At 47.6% G+C, this 16,537-nt stretch overlaps 1 pseudogene; it reads right to left on the reverse strand.

Annotated features, from left to right (window-relative positions):
- Nucleotides 1–16,537, reverse strand: part of LOC127441169 (uncharacterized) — a 51,303-nt pseudogene that overhangs the window by 16,439 nt on the left and 18,327 nt on the right.

Here is a 16,537-nt window from a genome sequence, read left to right on the forward strand (position 1 = left end):
CCACAGCCTGGGACAGGGGAGGAAGGGGCCTGTCCTCGTGACCCGTGGAGACCATCACATCAGGGGCAGATTTGTTCCACAGCTGGGCGTGCAGGGGTGGGGAGACCGCCGCTAGAGCGCCAAACCAGCCAAAATGGAATGGTGGACGGTGGTCATGATGACGGCCGTGCGCACCAGGTATGTGACCCAGGGAACAAGGAAACCGCTCTTTATCAGGCTTTGGACGGGAGCTTTGGGCGCCCGCGCCAGGTAGCAGCGCTCTGCGGACATAGGTGCACTGTGAGCGCCTTATCCACCGGGGGGATCGTCGAATAGGCCTTGGCCGCCCCACCATCGAGGGTAGTGAGGGCGGGGGAGCTGGAAGATCAAGACAGGGCAGTAAAAGGTGCCTCCCACGACCTTGTCAGCTCCTCGTGCACTTCCGGGAAGAAAGGAACTGGGGTGGGGCGTGTTTGTGAGCGACGCCGCGAGCACAGGAACCAATCATCGAGCAGCGAGGGTTCAGGGGAGCGTTCCACTCTAGCCCAACGCTCGCAGCTGCCTGGGAAAGCATGTCCGTCATCTCCGCGTCAGCCTGTGACTGGGCGATCACACCCAAGGGGGGGAGCCCAGCTGAGGCTTCCGCATCCGACTGGACGAGCCCGCTCTCCGATGCTGCGCTCGAGAGCTCATTACCTTCACAAGCTTTGAACAAGAGGTCGAACTCACCATGAGACAAGCCGGCGGACTCATCCGGAAACCCGATCGTGGCAGACGAGCGTGCTGGGGAATGGGAGGTCCGTGGGGGGATACCCAGTGGAGGTGGTCCCATTGGGGTCCCCAAATCGCCCCCAGCGCTAGCCGCGCTGGCCTCATACCCGTAGGTAGAAGGACCGGGGCGGGGAGCCACTGGGGTGGCTTGCTTTCTTACGAAGGCAAGCCGCGACCGCATCGTTGCCATGGACATGTTCTCGCAATGAGTACATGACCCATCCACGAACACTGTCTCCATGTGGGCAGCGCCCAGACACGAAAGACAGTGATCGTGACCATCAGAAGGCAAGAGATAAAGAACCGCTCTTTTAGAGAAATATACTCTTTTTTTTAGAATATACTCTTTTATTTCTGCCGATGCGCCCAGGGGCATTCTCTGCAGTGCACCAGTACGGGGGGGGGGGGGGAGAAGCCACTGAAAAATGCCGTCAGATCCAGCAGAGGTGAATAAACTGCCGTGGGAATTCAGCTCAGTGAGCATTGACCGTTCGGCTCCGAAGAGAAAATCTGAATGAGTGGTTGCATACCAGCTCTTTTTATACCCGTATGTTCGGGGGAGTGGTATGCAAATACCACTTGCCAATTTTCATTGGCCTTTTATCAAAGACCAGAGGTGTTTCGGGTTCCCAAGGGTGACCCCTAGTGTCACTACATCAACACAACGTCGAGTGAGTGACATATAGGGAAACACTGTTAAAGCCCACTGCTAATATTAGGGCCATTTATCGCGGACATGATTGTTAATTCACGGAAAATGTGGGGCAGTTCTATGCACTGCTTGTGCACCTAAAACCCTGATATGTTATCGTTTAAAAGAAAATAAGAGGTATCATAAAAATGTATTTAGTACCTTGAAGAAGCTATTTGACAACAGATACTCTCATATATTCCAAGACAAAAATAGCAACTGAATTTAAACAAAGGATCTGGTTCTAAAGTTTACATTCCATTGGTTCTAAAAGGATTAGTTCACCCAAAAATGAAAATTCAGTCATTGTTTACTCACCCCTGTGTTGTTATATCTCCATATGATTTTCTTTCTTTTTCTTAACACAAAGGGAGAAATTGTGAAAAATAAAATGGGAGGCAGGTGCGCTAACATACATACAGCCTCTAGCATCAGTTGCTAGTGCACCTCTTGAGGTCAGTAGAGTGAGGTTTATACACAATGAAGAGATATCTATCAGCTGACTCCTGTTACACTCACCCCCCCTAAACCTCACTCCCATCCAGTTCATGGCACTATTGTGACACTCCTGTTCTACCTGCTCCATCCGAGACTCGAACCGGCATCTCCGGCATGGGAGGTGGGTGCACTAACAAGGAGGCTAAAGGCTACAGCCTCTAGTGTCAGTCACTAGTGCACCTCTTGAGGTCAGGAGAGTGAGGTTTATACACATTGCACAGCTATCTATCAGCTGGCTCCCATTACACATACATTCTGAAAGGGGTGTGAAAACATATAGGCCTAAAACAAAAAGGCTATGCAAACTTCTGCAATATATAGTTTGTGAAAATGTATATTTTGTTTTATATTTTGTTTTTCGATATTTAACCACATTTTAGCTTTTTTTAAATGTACAAATTCCACATAGTCTATTTTATCCATATAATTTCATATTGCATGTGTAATTATGAGTAGACTTGTCATGTCAGGTACACATTTTAACACAAAATTCATAAACATAAAATTCAAAATACAATCCCCACATCTTGACATTTAAAGGAATGTTCCGGGTTCAATACAAGTTAACCTCAATCAACAGCATTTCTGGCATAATATTGATTATAACAAAATTTAATTTCGACTTGTCTCTCCTTTTCTTTAAAAAAAAAATCTGTGTTAAAGTGAGTCACTTACTATGGAAGTGAATGGGGAAAATGAAAGTGAATGTGGCCCATTTTTGGAGGGTTTAAACAAAGAAATGTGAAGCTTATAATTTTATAAAAGCACTTGCAATAATTCTTCTGTTAAAACTCATGCATTATTTGAGCTGTAAAGTTGTTTAAATCATCATTTTGACAGTTGTTTTAGGGTTTGTTGGCATTACAATGTTATGGCAAAGAAGTTGTAAAATTGGATATAACTTTAAGCAGAAAAAGGTTAGTAAGTGATTTTATCACACTAAAATCATGTTTACACGCATATCCTTTATGTCTTGTGGCTATACTTTCGAAAAAGTGAGTATTTTAATGTTCACAAATTGGCCCCCATTCACTACCATCTTAAGTGCCTCACTGTAACCTAGATTTTTTATTTTTTTTTTAAACAAAAGGAGGTACGAGTCAAAATGTATTTTTGTGGTAATCAACATTATGCTACAAATGCTGTCAACTGAGCTTAATGTGTACTGAACCCGGAATATTGCTTTAAGTGCTTGTACTATGTAAAAAGTGCAGCGTAGCTGTCTGAATGTAACACTTGTCTGATTTACCTCCGTGCTCGTGGGGAAAATGAACATTCAGAATACAACCAGCTTACAATTTCATGTGTTGCGCGAAGATATGGATTGGCTTTTTGCATTTTGCCATTTGCGCTGACTGACAGGATGACAAAGAGCAGAAACGCTAATCACATGACGTCACTGCCATGGTAACCAGACACATTTCAGCAGATCTGCTGAAGACTAGAATGAATGTACCGTCAAATCAATGTGTCGACACAACAAAATTTATTTTCCTCTCTGAAAACGATATACCAGAGACAATAGCGAGAAGGACAATGAGGAGATTTAATTTAAGAAGAAAAAATAAGTGACCCTACCAAAAACCAGGACTGTCCTGTGTAATAAGGCCTCTTCTCCCCTTCTCTTTTTCCACTCCCTAAAAAAGAAGGGGGATTATCTGACTGGGCCGCCAGGTCTAGTTGAGGGGTGTCCCTCCCAAGGGGAGGACGCCGCGGAGACCACAGCTCGCCCCAAGAGAGGGGGGGATATTTAAGTGGAAAATACGTCACATGGTCTTGCCGATCATGTGGAGAGCCTTCAAGGTAGATCCTGCCCAATGGGGGAGGAGTTACTACAAACATGGAGACTGGGGCAGAGGGGCTCTGCCCAAGGAAGACGCAGTTTGCCAGCAGGGAAACAAATTAGCGGAAGATATAGATCGCATGGGGTTAGCCTTACAGGGAACCGCCACATGCGGAGCACCTACCCCAGAACAGGGCTCTTAGTTAGCGCATGTACTGGGCCGGAAGTGAGTCTCTCCGAAAACTCGACTGCCACAGGGCTTGGAGGAAGTCAACCAGGGATAAAATTTTGTGAACACTACTGGGAATTAACAGCGCATGTCTTCAGCTCAAAAGGAGGTGGAAGGCGCTATGTGCAAGCGATACACCCGGCTGGCTATCCCGGGCTTATCCGCTTGTGTTGCGTGCCACTACCTGGGATGAAACCGGTTCCACCCAGAGGTTGTAGAACCTTGCAAAGGTGTTGGGTGTTGCCCAGCCCACTGCTCTGCAAATGTCTATTAGAGAGGCACCTCTGGCCAAGGCCCAAGAAGCCGCTACACCACGGGTAGAATGGTCTTGTAGCCCTACCGGGGGCGGCATGTTTTGGGCGAGATATGCCATAGTTATGGCGTCAATGAGCTAGTGGGCGATCCTCTGCTTGGAGACAACGTTTCCTTTCCGCTGTGCACCAAAAGTAGACAAAGAGCTGCTCAGAGATCCTGAGGCAGCACTTGCAGGTTCACCACCTGGTCCCTAAAGGGGTGGTGGGAACCTTGGGCACATAGCCCGGTCAGGGTCTCAGGATCATGTGAGAGTAACCTGGACCGAACTCCAGGCACGTTTCGCTGACAGAGAACGCTTGCAGGTCACCTACCCTCTTGATGGAAGTGAGCGCAGTCAGGAGGGCAGTCTTCAAGGAGAGTGCCTTAAGCTCGGCTGACTGCAAAGGCTCAAAGGGGGCTCTCTGTAGACCCTGAAGAACTACAGAGGTCTGATGAGGGAACGAGGTGCAGCCTGGAGGGATTCAGCCTCCTGGCACCTCTTAGGAACCTGATGATCATGTCGTGCTTCCCTAAGGACTTACCGTCGACTGCGTCGTGGTCTGCTGCTATGGCAGCAACGTACACCTTCAAGGTGGAAGGGGACAGCCTCCCTTCCAACCTCTCTTGCAGGAAGGAAAGCACTGATCTGACTGCGCATCTCTGGGGGTCTTCCCAACGGGAAGAACACCACTTAGCGAACAGATGCCACTTAAAGGCATACAGGCGCCTCATAGAGGGAGCCCTAGCCTGAGTGATCGTGTCTACCATCGCAGGTGGGAGACAGCTTAGGTCTTCAGCGTCCCGTCCAGGGGCCAGACATGGAGATTCCAGAGGTCTGGGCGTGGGTGCCGGATGGTGACCCTTCCCTGAGAAAGGAGGTCCTTCCTCAGGGGAATTTGCCAGGGGGGAGCTGTCGCGAGGAGCGTGAGGTCCGAGCACCACATCTGGGCGGGCCAGTAGGGTGCTACCAGGATGACCTGCTCCTCGTCCTCCCTGACCTTGCACAGGGTCAGTGCAAGCAGGCTCACTGGGGGAAACGCATATTTGCGCAGGCCAGGGGGCCAGTGCCAGCGCGTCTATGCCGAGGGAGGCCTCGGTCAGGGCGTACCAGAGTGGGCAGTGGGGAGGATTCTTGGGAGGCGAACAGGTGCACCTGTGCCTGCCAAATCGACTCCAAATCAGCTGGACCACCTGAAGATGGAGTCTCCACACTCCCCTTAAGGTAACCTGTTGTGACGGTACGTCTGCCGTAGTGTTGAGGTTGCCCGGGATGTGAGTGGCTTGCAGCGACTTGAGGTGCTGCTGACTCCAGAGGAAGAGATGGCGGGCGAGTTGTGACATACAACGAGAGCGCAAACCACCTCAGTGGTTGACATATGCTACCGTCGTCGTGTTGTCTGTCTGAACTAACACGTGCTTGCCCTGGATCAACGGCTGAAACCTCCGCAGGGCTAGCAGAATTGCCAACAACTTGAGGCAGTTGATGTGCCAATGCAGTCACGGACCCGTCCAGAGGCCGGCGGCTGCGTGCCCATTGCAAACGGCACCCCAGCCCATTTTGGAGGCGTCTGTCATGACCACAACGCGCCTTGGGACCAGTTCTAGAGGAACACCTGCCCGTAGGAATGAGAGGTCGGTCCAAGGGCTGAAAAGACGGTGACAGACCAACTTGATGGCTACACGGTGTGTCCCATGGCACCATGGCCGTCTCGGGATTCGAGTCTGGAGCCAGTGCTGAAGTGGCCTCATATGCATCAACCCGAGCGGGGTGGCCACCGCTGAGGATGCCAAATGCCCCAGGAGCCTCTGAGGGAGTTTCAGTGGAACCGCTGTATCCCTGTTTGAACACCTTCAAACAGGCCAGCACTGACTGGGTGCGCTCGTTCGTAAGGCATGCCGTCAAGGAGACTGAGTCCAACTCCAAACCGAGAAAAGAGATGCTCTGAACCGGGAGGAGCTTGCTGTTTTCCCAGTTGACCCGAAGCCCTAGTCGGCTGAGGTGTGAGAGCACCAGGTCCCTGTGTGCGCACAACACGTCTCGAGAGTGAGCTAGGATTAGCCAGCGAATGCCCACCTCCCTTAACGGGGCAAAGGCAGCCTCGGCGACCTTCGTTAAGATGCGAGGAGACAGGGACAGGCTGAAAGGGAGGACTTTGTACTGATACGCCTGACCCTCGAACGCGAACCGCAAGAAGGGTCTGTGTCGAGGAAGGATCGAGGCGTGGAAGTACGCATCCTTCAGGTCTACCGCCGCGAAGCAATCTTGATGCCAGACGCTCGCCAGAATGCGTTTTCTCATCAGCATCTTGAATGGGAGTCTGTGTAAAGCCTAGTTCAGAACTCACAGGTCCAAGATTGGACTCAACCCACCGCCTTTTTTCGGTACGATGATGTAGGGGCTGAAAAACCCCTTCTTCATCTCGGCTGGAGGGACAGGTTCTATCACGCCCTTCCATAGGAGGGTAGCGATCTCCACGCAAGGTAGCAGCATTTTAGTCTTTCACCAAGGTGAAGTGGACACCGCTGAACCTGGGCGGATGCCTGGCGAAGTGAATCGCGCAACCAAGTTGGATGGTCCGGACCAGCCCTCGTGATGGATTGGAAAGCGCAAGCCATGCATCCAAGTTCCGCACAAGGGGGACCAAAGGGACAACGTCATCGGATGTACCAGCAGGTTGGGCCTTGCGGCGGGGCGGAGCTCAAGGTGCCACACCACGTCATGGCCGTGCAGAGTCTAAGGACATCGAAGCACTTACCTGGCTCCTTGTAACCACCCTCGGAACAGCCTGGTACGGGGAGGAAGAGGCCTGTCCTTGTGACCCGTGGAGACTGTCACATCGGGGGTGGATTTGTGCCACAGCTGGGCGCTCAGGGGTGGGAGACCACCGCTGGAGCGCCAAACCTGCCAAATGGAGTGGTGGACGGTGGTCGTGATGACAGCTGTACACACCGGATTCGTGACCCAGGGAACAAGGAAACCACTCTTGCTGAGCTCTTGAGTACTGCAGCCACTTGGGCATGCAGCGCAATTAAATGCATAAGGTAACAAAAAGATGAGGATCTGCTTACCAGCTCCAGAGCGGCGGGTTTCGTTGTCCCTGGGTCACCCGTCTCAAGGGCGCTTTGAAGCCTTTCACGGGTTCTGGATGGCCGCGAGACGGGTGGTGTCTGCTTCCTGCGGTGGGCTCCAAGCCAGTGCAGTCACCGCAGGGGGACGCCCTTGGCGATGAGTAGACAGGGTGTGGGATCTTGAGCCGCGCCGGGGCAGGATATGCCGGCTAGCATCCATCTACTGCTCTACCATCAAGAACTGCTGGGCAAAGTCCTTGATGGTGTCGCCGAATAGGCCCACCTGGGAAATGGGGGCAGCAAGGAATCGTGTCTTGTCGGCCTCACCCATCTCGACCAGGTTGAGCCAAATGTGGATGCTCCTCGATCACTAGTGTGGCCATCGTCCGCCCGAGAGACCGCGCCGTGACCTCCGTCGCTCAGAGAGCGAGGTCGGTCGCCGAGCGCAGTTCCTGCATCAATCTCGGGGCGGAACTACCCTCGTGCAGTTCCTTTAGCGCCTTGGCGGACTTGTAGGAGAGCCATGGCATGCAGGGCGGAGGCAGCTTGTCCAGCGGCACCGTAGGCCTTGGCCGTAAGAGATGACGTAAACCTACAGGCCTTAGACTGGGGCTTTGGGCACCCATGCCAGGTGGCGACGCTCTGTGGGCATAGGTGCACTGCAAGCACCTTTATCCACCAGGGGATTGCCGAATAGCCCTTGGCTGCCCCATCATCGAGGGTAGTGAGGGCAGGGAATCTGAAAAGATCGAGACTGGGCAGTAAAAAGTGCCTCCCGCGACCTTGTCAGCTCTTCATGCACTTCCGGGAAGAAAGGAACGGGGGCGGGGCATGGCTTTGAGGGGCTGCCCGTGAAAGCATGTCGTCATCTCCGCGTCAGCCTGTGACTGGGCAATCGACCCCGAAGGGAGGAGCCCAGCTGAGGCTTCCGACTGGACGAGCCCCCTCTCCGATGCTGCGCTTGAGAGCTCATCACTTTCACGGGCTCCAAATAAGAGGTCGAACTCACCGTGAGATGAGCCGGCGGACTCACCCGGAAGCCCGATCGGGGCAGACGAGTGTGCTGGGGAATGGGAGGTCCGCGGGGGGATACCCGGCGGAGGCGGTCCCATTGGGGTCCCCAAATCGCCCCCAGTGCTAGCCACACTGGCCTCATACCCGTGGGTAAAAGGACCGAGGCGGGAGCCTCTGGGGTGGCTCTTACGAAGGCGAGCCGCGACCGCAACGTTATCATGGACATATTCTCGCAATGAGAACATGACCATCCACAAACGCTGTCTCCGCGTGAGCAGTGCCCACACACGAAAGACAGTGATCGTGACCGTTAGAAGGTGAGAGATAACGAGCACAACCAGGAATAACACACAATCGGAAAAGCATCTTTAAAAAGACACGTCTTTAAAAAAAACGTTCCATGTGTGCGCTCTTTCAGAGAAATATATACTCTTTTAGAGGGGAAAAATGCTCTTTCAGAAAATATACTCTCTAGTTTTTCTGCCGAAGCGCCCAGGGGCATTCTCTGCAGTGCACCAGTGCAGAGGGGGGACTAGCCGCTGAAATGCGCCGTCAGATCCAGCAGAGGTGAATGAACAGTAATATTCAGCTCAATGAGCATGACCGTTTGGCTCTGAAGAGAAAATCTGAATGAGTGGTTGCATACCATCTCCTTTTATACCCGTATGTCCGGGGGAGTGTCATGCAAATACCACTCGCCAATTTTCATTGGCCTTTTATCAAAGACCAGAGGTGTCTCGGGCTCCCAAGAGTGACCCCTAGTGTCACTACATTGACACCAACGTCGAGTGAGTGACAGATAGGGAACCAGGACAGCTGGTCACCCAATCTATAATTACACTATAAACAAAACATTTTAATGCCCCAAATAACTTCATATTTCATTATGCATTTTAATGTGGATTTTTTTTTAAAAGAACTTATTTTAAGCAGCTCGTCAATGCTTTTAAAATAGAAAAACAATAAATAGGTGCGGTTTATCTGTTTTTCAGAGTTGCAGTCTGCTTTAGCAATAATACAAAATAAAAAAAAATTCCAGACTATTTAAAAAGTTACATTTCATTCATCAAGGACCAGTTTAAGTTGACAACACTGCGTGGACCACAAGAGACTACATATGCCAACATGTGTGGATACATTACGCTTCAAAAGACTTAATAGCCCAATATTAATAATATTTTTGGGGATTTTTAGTTTGATATGTTGTTTTAGTAAACTGTAAGAGACATGATGTGGGTGACTTGACTTACTGAAGTTCTTAACCATGACAAAACCGTGATGCGAGCACCGTCATGGCTGCACTAACGCTGTGTGTGATTTTACCAGTTGTCAGGTCCCGTGCCATGCGAAACTGCTTGTTGTTACTAGTACATTGGCTACATATCTGTCTTTATGTGTTCATCATGCCAGCCACCTCGGTATTCGATGCTAAACAGCAGTCTCCATAGTAACATTCAAGCATATTGGTTGACTCAGTGTACCGCTCTGCAGGTGTGTGCTCAACACGGTGAAACAAATTCTGGCTACGTCTACGATATCAAGGGGTGCTGCTACTGCTTGCAGACAGAGTGTCCATTTATTTCTGTTTCATTATTTTTATTTATGTATTTTGTTCATTGCATCACAAATCAAATGCCTTGGACTCAGTTGGACTTGGAAAAAATTCCAGAGTCCCAAAGGCTTGAGTCCGAGTCAAGTCCGTGTAAAAAGTGATACAAAAATTACAATTGGACTCATGACTCTGACTCGAGTCCGAGTCTGAACTCGAGTACCCCAACTCTAACCTGTGGTTTTGTTCCCTCAGCTTCTCTATAGCCCCTGACATTGTTTTGGTTTATTATCCTCTGAGCATCATTTCACAGACATCACACACTCCTCTGACATTTGGCCTGTGACAAGAGCAGAGATGAAGTCAGGGTAACATTAACATTCTCTACCAACTCTCCATCTTCAACATACCTGACAACAGTGCCTTAGGTTAAGACAAAGTGGAGTGACAGTGGGTCGAAATGGCAATTATTTAAAAAGGAAAAAAGGTAAAAGCACAAAACAGTGAATGCAGTAAAGAAAACTTTGATGCACTGATTGAAAACAAGGTCTCTAGATATTGGCATTCACAACAGCTTGCTACTACTGCTTTGAACCTCTTGTTGGGGCAGGCTGAGCGAGGACATTAACAGTGAAGAAAGGTGGAGAGAGAGAGATTGTGATGGAAACTCTCGGTGAAATAATCAGCACATGTTCAACGCTCCCAGCAATGGAGGAAGAAAGGGAGGAGAGCAAAGCTTCAAAAGACCTCTGCTGACACGGAGCTGGAGGAAATGGAGTGAGGAAATGGAGTGGAAGAGAGGTTACTGCTGGAGTTTTCTTTTTCAACAAGGAGCCTGCTGTGAACTGTCTCATGTACAGCTGCTTTTTAAACACAATAACATACCTGAGTCTGAAGTGTAACGCAAGAGAATGGTGCAGTGCTGCTGCCACTGATCTCAAAATAGAGAACATTCACCAAGCAGCTGTTTTATTTTTTATTTTTATTATTATTATTTCATTTTAATCTTTTTTAGTTTCATATTAAGTTTTATTGACTGAAGGAAAAGTTCACACAAATATGAAAATTTTGTCATCATTTACTCACCCTCATGCCATTCCAAACCTGCATGACTTTCTTCTGAGGAACCAATGAAGTTTAATACTATCAACGTAGCCACCATATTGGATTTCAGCGCTGTTCATGTACTTTATTAATGATATGATTTAATTTTGAATAACGACTCAAATTATGGTCTGTTTATCATACAAAGTGATTATATGACTTCAGAATACTGGTATAAGATGCACAGGCTACATGGACTACTTTTATGACAGTTTTGAGTGCCTAATTAAGGCGACGTTGTACAAAGTGAGTCACTGTACTGCCATTGTATTGAATTCAACGGGAGATGCATTAAATTATTTACTTTTGAGTTCGGCAGAAGAAATAAAGTCATATGGTTTTAGAAGAACATGAGGGTGAGTAAATAATGACAGTATTTTTTTTATTTTTAGGAGAATTGTTCCTTTAATACATTCACTGCAGTCAAAATTATGGCCGGCCCGTCCTTTAGGATATAGGCAGGCCGCCTAGGGCCCCGACGTGCCTGGGGGGCCACGTGAACAATTGCATATAGTTCATTAACAACGTAATTATTTTTAGAAACATCAAATTTTATTTTGAATCTCCCTGTGGCTCTAGGTGTTACATAATTCACACAATCAACGCGATCACTGCTCGTTGACCTGATAATTTAACATACAAATCACAATGACTGTGATGACTAAAAACAACATATTAAGAATAAGATTAGCTCTGAATTAATACCATATGACAAATAATTGAAAGTTACTACAACTACAATTACAGCAGTGTTTATCAAATCAACAGTAATTTAAAACAGTAAAGCTATAAGCAGTACACTGTAATTTCCAGAATTTATTCATACCACAATGCATTGCTGGGAAGAGCTGCTTCCTATCCCAGTATTATTAGACATAGATGGCAGACACACACCTTGCTGAAAAATGCTCACTTCTGAGAGAAACACAGAAAATAAGTCATGAAGAATATTGCTTTATGACTATTTGAGTCATTAAGGTTTACTTTATTAAAGGATGGCAGAAACAGTGCTTGTCACAACATTGGGCTTGTCACGTTTGGTCAAAAATAATCCGGGGAAGAATTTCAGACACTGTCTGAAAATATGAGAAAGGAATCTGCAAAATAACTAAATTATCATATCTGCAAAGATCTGCTCTCTAAGAGGTATGTACAGTATTTACATTTATGCATTGGCAGATGCTTTTATCCAAAGCGACTTACAGTGCCCTTATTACACGGACAATCCCCCTGGAGCAACCTGGAGTTAAGTGCCTTGCTCAAGGACACAATGGTGGTGGCTGTGGGAATCAAACCGGCAACCTTCTGTCTACCAGTTCAGTGCTTTAGTCCACTATGCCGCCACCACTATTTAAACTTTAGATATGTTTATATTTGTTTATTTATTTATTTGCGGTTTTGGGTTAATAGGCCCCATTTATTAAGTAATTTTGTTTATACATCATGTTTTCCCACATTGTTTCAGCTACCTGATTTCCACTGATGTTTTCCTTTTGCACATATTCTGGCCAACTTTTTGTTTTCTTTATTTTTGTTTTGCTAAATAAACATTTACACATAGTTATGTGGGTAATTAACATGAAATTTCAAACATTGCCAACAGTGTCCTCCGGTGTGACATTCTTTCTTTCTTTAAAACTATTATAAATGTGGTGAACAATCAGAGCAAATGACATTCAAAGAGCCAGTTTATGGCAGAGCCCCTCCCTAACTGCCAAGGCAAAAAAGAGTGGCTCCATTTTGATTGGATTGTGGCAGGACCAACACAAACAAATACGAAGCGCATCCATCAGATAAGCTGCTAGGACAACTACCAGATACTTCACAAAGAAGTCCCTGGATCTTCGAACACATTGGAAAGGACTTCTCATTGGTCCACAAGTGGTTTCTTAGCAACATCTCAAACCCCCCATCCTAAGATTTTACCTAAGACCAGAGTTGAGCCAAGGACCATAAAAATGCTTCAAGACCTCTCGAAGCAGCATTAACTTACCATGTGCCAAAAGCTGAAACAAAGAAGCCACAAAGACAAATCTTTATACACAAACTTTTACTCCTAAAATGGACACCAGCTGCTCACATTCACATCATGTTTGTTCACAGAACTGTTTATGTAAACTGCAGTGTTCAATTAGCACTATAGTTCACACAAATTTAATTATGGTGATATAAATTAATGCATGCATAATATTTCATCTTTCAATGTCATGTTTGATCTCTATATCTTCAGAAAAATTCCAAGAGTATTTCTGAAGAGGTTTGGAAAGGGAACAATGCACAGATAAAACTTTAAAGACACTGTTCTTAATGTGTACTTTAAAATATGTAAATGTTCCACATAGAGGAGGAAGGATGGGCCACACTTTGTGTTTCACCTTTGATCTTAACACCCAACCAGAACATTGAAACAGGAAGGCAAAAAAAAATTTCCTCCTCATCACAAAGGTATAAAGCATCTTTACAACAGCCACACCTTTATCCTGAGTCTCCGTCCAGAGGGTGGTTATCAGGATACACTTCTATAACACTTCTCCATTCTGGTTTCACTCCATGAGAGAGAGGCAATAACAAAATAATAATCAATATTCTGGGTTTCTGGCCGGCGAGCCAGGAGGCAGTAACAGAATATTCAACATCTAAGGCAATGACAGTTACAACTTTCTGAGTCCCCGTCCAGAGGGTCGTTAACAGGATACAGTTCTATAACACTTCCCCGATCTGGTCTCACTCCATGAGATAGAAGATAACAGGTCATCCAACGTTCTTAGTCTCCATCCGAAGACAGTAGAAGATTGACCAAGTACCAAGTCTCACTACAAGAGACTATTGCAACACCAAGTTTGGAATCACTATACCAGGGAGATAACTACAGCGACAAGGTTTAGCTCTGGTGAGCAAACCCTCTCTTCAAGTTTCGTGCATCTGCATGTTCCAGATATAGAAATTTGCGCTGACATAAGGGCTGTGTGGCTCAAGATGGCGCCGAGTATGGCTGCTGCGATACAACATTGCAGTTTTTTTTTTGTTTTTTTCTTGGATGTTGTCTGCCTTATTGTATACGATAGACAAACACTTTTGGACATTGGTTCTGCAATTGCACACCAAAAACCAGACTTCAAATTCCTCAATGCCGACCCGCTGTTTACAAACACGCCAGCGGAACCCTTTGTCTGGGCTGCCTGGCTGCGGAAACACAGAAGGAAAAGGGGAAATAGAGCTGGCGTTCTCATCAGAGTAAGACGTCACGCAAATCGATCCCCACTACCCAGTATTCTACTGGCAAATGTTCAATCTCTGGACTACAAGCTCTGCGAGATGAGAGCGCGGATCTCTTTCCAACAAGAGATGAGGGACTGCTGCATTATCTGCCTTACAGAAACTTGGATGTCTGCAGAGATTCCAGACTCAGCCATCAAACCAGTGTTGTTCTCCGTGCACCGAGCGGACAGAGCGAAAGACCTCTCAGGTAAAAGCAGAGGTGGTGGTGTATGTTTTATTCAACAAATCCTGGTGTGATCAGAGGAACGTACCTGATCTGGAATTCTCGTGCTTCTGTGTCGACCATTTTGGCTACCGAGGGAATTCACAGCTGTCATTATCACTGCTGTGTGCATCCCCCCACAAGCTGACACAGACCGTGCACTCAAGGAACTGAATGGGAGTATAAGTGAGCAGGAAACCGCACACCCTGAGGCTGCGTTCATTGTGACCGGGGACTTTAACAAAGCCAATTTCACATCAATCGCACCAAAATACCACCAACATATCAGTTTCAACACACGAGGGGACCAGGTTTTGGACCATTGCTATTCTCCCTTCCGGGATGGCTACAAATCCCTCCCCCGCCCACCATTTGGCAAATCAGACCACTCTTCCGTTCTCCATCTGCCAGCTTACAGGCAGAAACTGAAACAGGAGGCACCCACCCTCAGAATGATCCAGTGCTGGTCAGACCAGTCAGATTCTACACTACAAGACTGTTTTGATCACGCGGACTGGGAGATGTTCCGGTCCGCCTCTGATGACGACATCGAGGTTTACGCTGATAGCATAACGTGTTTCATCAGAAAGTAAGTAGAGGACGTTGTTCTGACCAAAACAATATGGATCTACCCCAACCAGAAACCATGGGTTAATAACGATGTTCACGCTACATTTTCGGATATTTTCAACCTTTCCCTCTCCTTGTCTGTGGTCCCCACATGCTTTAAAACGTCCACCATTGTACCTGTACCAAAGCAATCCAAAATCACTTGCTTAAATGACATAAATGACTGCTCCTGTTGCTCTGACCCCCATCATCAGCAAATGCTTTGAGAGGCTAATCAGAGATTACATCTGCTCTGTGCTGCCTGCCTCACTGGACCCATTGCAGTTTGCTTACCGCAACAACCACTCCACCAATGATGCCATTGCATCTACACTACACACTGCTCTCTCCCACCTGGAAAACAGGAACACTTATGTGAGAATGCTGTTTGTAGACTACAGCTCAGCATTCAACACCAAAGTGCCCTCCAAGCTTTATGTGAAACTCCAGGCTCTGGGCTTAAACAGCTCACTGTGCGGCTGGATCCTGGACTTCCTGTCAAGCAGATGCCAGATGGATAGAATGGGCAGCAACATCTCCTCATCACTGACCCTCAACACTGGAGCCCCGCAGGGCTGTGTTCTCAGCCCACTCTTGTATTCCTTGTACACACATGACTGTGTGGCAACAAACAGCTCCAATGCCATCAAGTTTGCTGATGATACGATGGTGGTAGGTCTGATCACTGACAATGATGAAACAGCCTACAGAGAGGAGGTGCACACTCTGACATGTTGGTGTCAGGAGCACAACCTCTCCCTCAACGTCAGCAAGAACAAGGAGCTTGTGGTGGACTTCAGGAGAAAAGACAGAGAACACAGCCCCATCACTATCAATGGAGCACCAGTGGAGAGAGTCAGCAGCTTCAAGTTCCTCGGTGTCCACATCACAGAGGGAATCACATGGTCCGTCCACACTGAGGCCGTTGTGAAGAAGGCTCATCAGCGCCTCTTCTTCCTGAGACGGCTGAGGAAGTTTGGAATCAACCACCACATCCTCACACGGTTCTACACCAGCACTGTAGAGAGCATCCTGACTGGCTGCATCACTGCCTGGTATGGCAATAGCACCACCCACAACCGCAAAGCCCTGCAAAGGGTGGTGTGAACTACCAGACACATCATCAGAGGTGAGCTTCCCTCCCTCCCGGACATAAATACCAGGCGGTGTGTGAAAAAAGCTCGGAGGATCATCAGAGAATCCAGCCACCTGAGCCATGGGCTGTTCTCACTGCTACCATCAGGCAGGTGGTATTGCAGCATCAGGACCCGCACCAGCCGACTCCATGACAGCTTCTTCCCCCAAGCAATCAGACTTTTGAACTCTTGATCTCTCACGATCAATATACATCAGCACTGCACTTTATTAATCTTATTATCTCACACTGGACTGTCATAAATTATATTTTCTCTTAACAACACACTGGCAACTGACTATCAACCGACAGCCTGAATGTCAATACAGTA

The sequence above is a fragment of the Myxocyprinus asiaticus genome, chromosome 5, assembly GCF_019703515.2.
Source record: "Myxocyprinus asiaticus isolate MX2 ecotype Aquarium Trade chromosome 5, UBuf_Myxa_2, whole genome shotgun sequence".
In the NCBI taxonomy this organism is placed as follows: Eukaryota; Metazoa; Chordata; class Actinopteri; order Cypriniformes; family Catostomidae; genus Myxocyprinus; species Myxocyprinus asiaticus.